We start from the raw sequence: 8,950 nt of genomic DNA on the forward strand, positions 1-8,950 counted from the left end.
CGCGCGGCTAACAATCATACGGCACTGCGGAGGGACTTTTTGAACACCCCGTATCTCTCAATTGCTGTCGATAGTATCTCTTTGAAATCATTCCACAACTTTTCTACGCTTACATGATCAGATCGGGAGGAGTGAAGACTGTCTCTTAAAACGGCTTACCTAATTGTTTCTAGTTGCCTTGGGTCTAGTATGCTGCGTTCAGTGGCACCGTCAACAGTCGCCAGACGCCGTTGCCAGAGGTTGAACGATGACATAGACCGACAGGTTCGTCACGGTGCATCCAGTCTCCTTCGTCAGCTTGTGGCGGCGTCAAGGAGGTTAGGTTAAGTTAGGATCTGTTCTATGTGTGAAGTGGGTCAGAGTTTAATCTCCAAAGGTGGGATACATACCGTCCGCCTCTGTGCGTGGAGACGAATGCTGTAATGTGGCGTTTGCTATTGAAAAGATGCCGAATGCATGTAAATGAGCTATATCTGTATTGAAAAGTACTGTACATTCTGCAATCAGTTACTGGAATTATCAGATGTGTTTTACGAATATATGCGATGAAGGGTAAACCGCTATACCACAAAAATTGAAAACTCCTTTGCTTTGTGACACCACTTCTCTTCTCCCACCACAGATTAGCGTTAGAGGAATTATTTTTTGACGTTATAATTTGCATCTAAAAGTTCCGATAAAGATTTTGCCTACTTGTGGTTTCCAATAAACCTACGGTTTCAGTCCATAAATTCTATATCCCGATTATAATATTTTTATCAGCAGGACGCCACAAACTCTTTCTTTCTTGGATCAAACTTTACATCAGATTCTGACAGCCCATATATGAGAGAATCGATAGATTTGACTGAAGAAAACAATCTGATTTGAATTTCACCGACTCGCCCGAAGTGTATACGTTCGGACGATGAAATCGGCTACAGCGTGGCCACACTCATATTGGCGTCCTCATTTGAAAAGATCAGCCGTCTTCGGCCGATGTCGGTCGTCGGTGAAATACACCGAAGTCAATGCCACTGCGGCCCCAGCCTTTTACGTGTTCCATCTTCCGTCTCCGGCGTGGAGCGAGTTACTAATTCGGACAGGTTTAATAATTCTTAACTGTACATTTAAATACACGCAAGCTCTCGATAACACACAATAGAGTTAAGACTTTGGAGAGTACCTTTTCATTGACTTATTGATTTTCTCGTGGGCCCTGCGCGGAGAAGATTGCGAGCCCCGTTGTAATGACCTTTGACGTGTTGGCTATGGTCGAGCGCATGATGAGCAAGAGGCACACTGTAACTACATTTGATCGGGGTCAGACAGTGGGTGCCTGGGATATTCCATTTCCAGGGAGTGCAAGCACGGGCTCTTCACGGGTCTCTGTGTCAAGGGTGTACTGTGAGCTAACTGCTGTGGGCTAAAACATATTCCTGACAAGGACTCCATTAAATGTTGCAAATTATAAAAGCAAGTTGATGAGCATTCGAATCACCCCAGTGCTATGGAGCACAGAAGCTACTGCTCAACAAGTGAACATGTAACCCAGTGTCACAGGGAATAGGGATTAGTGTGACTAGAAACACTCTCATTGTACAACTTAAGGGTGGAAAAAGGTCGCTTCGACTGGCGAGTCGAGGTACATGCCAAATGGCAGGTTATGAGGATGTTGAAAATCACATGAGGATACGAATGTGGCTTGCTGACAGTCCCATTTAACGAATGGTGGAGCTAGTCTTGTGTGAGATACAGCATGCTTACATGGATTATAAACGGGGTTTCCTGATAGGTCTGTTATCGTCTCTCGCTGGTGGACGATGCTAGAACGTATTGGCTGATCACGAGCATCAATTTGGTTGCGAACTACAACCGACAAGAGATTTGCACAATTAGCAAGACAATACACCAGCCTATCGCTCCACAATTGTTACAGAATGGTATCTACACCTATACTACGTAAGCCAGGGGCACCACTGCCTTTTCCCGCCTTACCCGTCCCATTCGTGATTGTCAGTAGACGTCTGTATAGAATCTAATTTATCTGATATTCTCATCTTAATCAATTCACGAGACGTATTTGGGAAGAAGTCATATGCTTACCATCTCTTCTTGAAACATATGCTCTAGGCATTTCAACAGAAACGACGCCTCTCTTGTAGCTTCTTCAAGGAGACTGAGAGTCAGGACTGGACCTGGGGCAAAATGTGTGATTGGGCTCCATCTCCAAGCATAGTAGCCCAATTTTATAGTTATTTTAAAGAAGGATTGACATGAATTAAACGTAACGAAATTCGTAGAATATTGGAGATCGGTTTGTCCAACATAGTGCATGGTATCAAAATATTCCAAAAAGCCGCACAAGAAAATGCCATTTTTCAATCGGTCATATTTCGGGTTCTGTTGATCACAGAGATAAGGGATGTCTTGGATAGGCCTCGGCCCAGCGACCATTTGTATACCCACCGTAAGAAGTGGCACATTGTGACTATCGTATCTTCAGCGCCCAAATATAAAAATTACTCACCATCTCCAGCCCATGCAAATTGTGCAGGTAGGCGGCTAACAAAAGCACTATTGGTTCAATGGCGATTCCAGAGTGTACCCTGAAGAACCACGATTTTTGTGGACGAAATGCACCAGTTGTGGGGATGATACCTCCTATAATTTCTATTGATGTCAGATCGTCAAAAATTTTACCACATGTGCTTAAGATGACACAAATTATTTTTCCATTTCGTTATCTGTTCCCGATATCCAGAGTTTCAAGCTACCAAACCTACGCAGAAAGCCGCAAAAGCCGGCCATTGTGGCCGAGCGGTTCTAGGCACTTCAGTCTGGAACCGCGCGACCGCTACGGTCGCAGGTTCGAATCCTGCCTGGGGCATGGATGCGTGTGACGGCTTTAGGTTAGTTAGGTTTAAGTAGGTCTAAGTTCTAGGGGACTGATGACCTCAGATGTTAAGTCCCATAGTGCTCAGAGCCATTTGAACCAAAGCCGCAAAAACCGAATATTAGCCGTTTTTGACTATGGGTCGCAATTATCTAAATAGCTAACAGTTGCATATTGCTCAAATGTTTACTGTACTTTCTCTAGGTATTCATCCTTAAATCCCATGTTTCCCATTTTCGATAAGCTGTAACCTTTATGAAGATACACCTGAAAAGCCTGATTTTTGTCTACCAAAACTACCAGTTCTGGGAATGGTTACTTCTATAATTTATATTGATGGTAGATCGTAGAAAAATTTACCGTATGTGCTTAAGATGATATCCTCAATCAACGTCGAAGCTTTCTTCCATTTCACTATCCGTTACGATGATCCAGAGGTTCAAAGCTGTCGTACTTACGCAGTACAATATGCACGTAATATCCAGACTAGTTTTAACTGACATTGTGAACACATGGCAAGTGTTCTAAGGTCATCACAAGGGTTCTGAGGACACCAAATTGTGTTTTTAGCATTTTTTTACCACTAAAACTTTATGACGCGCTGTGTCTGTATAATTTGCACTTAAAGCCCATATAAAGATGCCCAAAGTGGTACTGCAGTAACAAAAAATAGGCTAAAAAGGGTCTTAACATGCCTGAAAAGCACTTGTATTGACTGCCAAAGATTAGGTAAAATTGGAATGACTGGAAATTCATTAAAATATTTCTAATAACAATTTCACTCTTTTATGATACAAACCAGAAGTAAGCTGAGCATTTTCAGTGGAATAATATCGATGAGCAAGGTATTGAGAAAAAGAGTAAAGCAAACGATTTTGTGTTAACCTTATATCATGTTTACTTATTTGTTCATGGTTTTAACAAACAGCAATTTTACCAGCTGTTAGCCGGGTTCTTCCTAACATCCTGCGTAATATTTTTTTTCCCAGCATGATTCCGGCATTCACATTATTGCTTCTCACGCACATATTTTCAATCAGAATTAGTGTAGGTTGCGGCAGCTTTACATTTAGACAACATTTATAAATATATTTGAAATTTTCATTGTATTTAATTATAATAATTTCTTCGAAAGAAAACAGTAGCATACCCACTTGATGTGCCCTTGCTAAGATCATGCTCTAAATTTCACACTTGTTTTGCAATGAAGTCCTTCCTGTACTTTTATTACAATATACAGCTTCTTTCATCCCAGTGCGTGCCCAAGACGATGCATTACTGGACACTGCTTTATTAAAACTAATATTTAACTTCATGCCCTCTGTTATTTCAGGCAACTAGTAACAGCCGTACACCTTGTATAATGTTCTGTTTCAACGAAAATTATTTGGAATGTAGTAAAACAAAAAATAGTCTTAAACGATGTCTCCAGTTTCCCACTGCGCGTTTGAAAGAACTAACACACCTGTCAGATAAATCATGAATAATTACAGTTATAGATAAACTGAGAAAGAATACTAACGCCATGTCGCTTTCATGGGTTTGAAGACTGAACGAGTAGTAACAAATTGGTTTGAAAGGTGGTGACGAAAACAGTTACCAGGGACCCAAGACCATAACAGATAGGGAACTGGGTGATAGCTCAACCATGATCTACGTGGCAAGGGAGAAAATTGATAAGACCGACAAACTTACAAGTTCGGCTTCACATGCTATTCAGTACCGAATTATTGTAAAATAGATGTATGGTACATTTTTTAAAGTGGTTTAATTTACTTTCACACCACTTTAAAACAAAAGGCTGAGTATTATACTCATTTGTACACTGACGAAATTTCTTGTGCCTATAACACTGTGGAGCATTTTGTTGCCACTCGTTCCATGGCGTGTCCACACATTTCAGTAAATAGACATCAGTCCAATTGCATGTAAGCCGTCATTAGTTGTGCAACAGGTAGCATATTATAACCTACTTATCTATAATACTGACAATGGCGCTCTGCGAACCTTTGGTTCAGGAAATGTTTGAATTACAGCATCAGAAATTATATTCAGTTGCCAAGGTTCCTATATCTGTGAGCCATTGTTAATGCACAGTTGATCTGAGACAAATTAAAAAACGAGTCAGAGTGATGAATGACTTTCTGCTTCGCTGCAGTCACTGGAAGAGGGTAAAATATTCGCATAACTTCACATACATTCTGAAACAAGCTTACAATTTCGGCATCGTTCGTCCTATTTAAGAGTTCCAAAGGTTCCAAAGTAATCCAGTCTAACTTTTAAATATGACTTGTTTTCAAATATTTAATTTCTTCTTTTAAATCTGGTGTAACATCGTTATGGTATTTATCGATAACTAACTTGCATACCTCAGCGACATGATCATCAGTCAGATTTGAGTATTTCCGTAAAACCCAAATGTTTTATCCAATATCTTCACTGTTTCATACTGGGTTTCCAAAGCTAGAAACTAGAAGGCAATAATGACATAAATTTACCTTGACTAAGTCTTCTTAATTCACACCTGTCACTTCATTCCTGATTTAATCATGAAATGATTTCCTCTTCCTAGTGTGCACCTCCAGAAATTCAGGATCGAGTTTAATTGTACTTGCAACAACTTTATATCAGGGAGAATGGGTCCCGATTTTCCTGAAGACATTCTAAGTCATTTAATAAGCTCTCAGAGAGTCTGACCATAACATCAATGGTAGTATTTCGAGTTTACTGTGATTTGCTCCTGTAGTCAGTTGGTACCAACAACCTTAGATAAACTGATGCCATAATTAAGCACTTGAATGATCTCACATAATTCGAAATATCGCATACCACAGAACGTGTTTCAGCTGACAAATTTAACTTACTGTCAGTTTCAACAGCAATGGCAATTTTATCAAATTACTGCAGCGACGACCTGAGTACTTCAAAAGGTATCAGACATTGAATATAAAGAGCTTCTAAGACACTGTTTCAGAATTCACCATCTTTTTGAGCTGCTACTGGACAGTTTATTAAAGAAGGTGAATCACTCCGAAAAATGTATCTTCTTCGTGACCACTATCGGCTACATGAACCTCACATAAGCGTATGACAAGCACACAGAGAAAATTTTGCAAATGGATTTCACTGAAGAAAATATGCCTGAGCTTCTTTATAAGAGTCTCTAATATTACTTCCGTTATCATAATCTTGTCCACGGCATTCACTGACAGGAACTGAATGTCTCACAAGTTTTGACTGAATTAAATGTGCAATAGCAACTCTTACTTTCTGATTACTAAGAATTCCAAAAATTGTTCATTTATTTCATATTTATCAGTTTCCTTCTTGAAGTGAATATAATGCAAGATGAATGTTGTTTGTTCAATATGATGTAGATCGGGAGCGGGATAAGCAATAATTCAGTAATGCTTCTAATTTTCTGTCGGTTCCAAGAGCACACCCCTAACATGATGGGCACAACAAGAAATAAATTCATATACAGACAATGCACTTGTAAACACTTTCCAGCTTCTTGTCGGTCTCTGACCTTGCTAATGTGTTTAGCAAGAACTGGATCATTGCGACTGAAGACCTCTAAATATTCCGAGGAAATTTTCATTATCTGAATCTCCAATTTTCTGAGCTAAGCCTCTCAAGCTTCTTTGACCAAGAAATAACGTCACATCAAGTAACGTGAGTGTTCCCCTGTAAGTCGGTTATTTGCCAGACGAACAAAAGAAGAACATTATCTCATTACTTCTCAGCATCAGCATGGCCAATGTTCCTCTTTCATGTCATTATATTTCTTCACTTTAACGAGTCTTCTAGAACAGCTATGTAAAAATGAAAATTTTTAATTTGTGTTTACTCTTGAATAGGGCAACGGCCTTGCCGCAGTGGATTCACCGGTTCCCGTGAGATCACCGAAGTTAGGCGCTGTCGGGCGTGGTCGGCACTTGGATGGGTGACCATCCAGGCTGCCATGCGCTGTTGCCATTTTTCGGGGTGCACTCAGCCTTGTGATGCCAATTGAGGAGCTACTCGACCGAATAGTAGTGGCTTCAGTCAAGAATACCATCATACCGACCGGGAGAGCGGTGTGCTGACCCCACGCCCCTCCTATCCGCATCCTCCTCTGAGGGTGACACGGCGTTCGGATGGTACCGGTAGGCCACTCGTGGTCTGAAGGCGGAGTGACTTTTGAATGGAAAATATTTTCTGTATACCGGTACTCGTTTTTTCACCTTGTGATAGAATCAGGAGTGCATTAGCCTTGGATGTTGGCAAACGTACCAAATTATAACGACTTTTCACAGCTGTTGCTGTGTACGTTTGTTGGGGAAATGTTTTGGTAGGATTTCCAACAACATTTAAAGAAATCGTATTTGCAACTCCATCAGAAGATAGTTCACGATGAGTAAAGAAAATACTGTGCTTTTGAAGCCATTTTGGCTATTTTTCGACCGTGACTGTCTCAAGAAATATGTAAAGGTTTTTTTTAAATTACCACTACCAGTCACAAACTTAGTTAACTGTTGTATTACTAATTTATTTAGCGACATGTTTCTACGGCATACCTCATCTTCAGGCTAAATGGCATTACAAAAACTATTTGACAATAAACATGTGATGTCAGTATGACCTTACTATTAAACATGTAACATCAGAATGAGCTTATTGGGATTCTCCTAAATTAGTTTTACATTTGTCCATTTTGCATACACCATAATAATAAAGGAAATATTGTGTGATTCTCTCCTAGTAAAAGCATGTACAAAACGTTTATTCTCGCTGATATTGCAATTAAGTGAGCAGCATTGTAATGGCACTTTATTGATGAAACTGTCAAACTAGAGTTGTGCTTGATTAGTAGTTGCTCTCCGATAATTCTTAATTAGTTTGAGTTTTGAAGAGATCCTATTGCATGACTCTACTGAAAGACACAAAGTTAAGAAAAATCTTGACAGTAAAATGAGACTTGGAACAGATACAGAAAATTCATATTCAGTGTTGAGGAGCCCTCTTTTGGAGCTTTGGCAGCTTGCAGAAATCTTCTTAGGTGTGAGCGTTCTCCAAGGAAACCATCTTCAGAACTCTCATCATAACTGTCAACTAAACGTATTATAGTCGTTGGAACTTCAGTTTCTGAGGTTTTAATCAGATTTGTGGGTTCTAAAACAGCAAATCGATCTGATATACTAAAAATTGACACTTGGGCAGTTGTAAGTATGTCACCTTCGTAAATGAATGGACAACAGTTTATTACATCAGGATGCATTGTACGAGAGACATCACCACATTTTATAAAAGTACTTTACTTAACTTGGAAATGGCATCAGTGTCCATGGGTTTGCATCATTTTAATTCCACCGATTATATTAGTTACTTAATTAATTAGTATCATGTTCCATAGATCATTTTTCATGATAATTCTTAATGATGTGGAACGAGTCTTTTACAGTCACATCGCAAATTAATTTGTAAAAATGGCTACATGCTGACGTTTATAATGTTTTAGTTAAATAATACAGATAGGAGTTAGTAATTCCTACCCACTACTTCTTACACATCACATTAATTGAAATTCTTCTGTGGAATAGGAGTTGCCAAGGAGAATTTTTTTCAGTTTATTTTCAAATTTTACTTTGCTGCCTGTCAGACATTTTGTTCAATTGGGTAAGTGGAGCAAATTTTTTATTCAAATGGTTAAGTAAATAAAATATAATGTTAACTATTTTGTTCAGTTTTTATGAATAGAAACTAATAAATAAAAGTTATTTATATAAATGACATAGTTTAATGAAGCAGTACAAGTAACAAAAGATCATCTTAGTGATAGGTGACTTTAACATGTAGCTTAGAATCTCTCTCTAGCTTCTTCTGCTGCAAATTTTGAAATTGTGCATTGAAAGTCCATACATTCAACTACACTATTTTCGATTGATGAAACTGCCAGACTAGAGTCGTGCTTGTCTAGTAGTTAACCTCAGATAATTCTTAATTAGTTTGAGTTTTGAAAAAAATTCTGTTGCATGATACTGCTGAAAGGCACAAATTTAAGAAAAATTTTAACATTAAAATGAGATTCGGAAC

General features: G+C 39.0%; 1 pseudogene; it reads left to right on the top strand.

The window, feature by feature from the left end:
* Positions 1–6,735: 6,735 nt before the first annotated feature.
* On the top strand, positions 6,736–6,853 carry LOC124557616 (annotated as a pseudogene).
* The last annotated feature ends 2,097 nt before the right edge of the window (positions 6,854–8,950 follow it).

The sequence above is a fragment of the Schistocerca americana genome, chromosome X, assembly GCF_021461395.2.
Source record: "Schistocerca americana isolate TAMUIC-IGC-003095 chromosome X, iqSchAmer2.1, whole genome shotgun sequence".
Classification (NCBI taxonomy): Eukaryota; Metazoa; Arthropoda; class Insecta; order Orthoptera; family Acrididae; genus Schistocerca; species Schistocerca americana.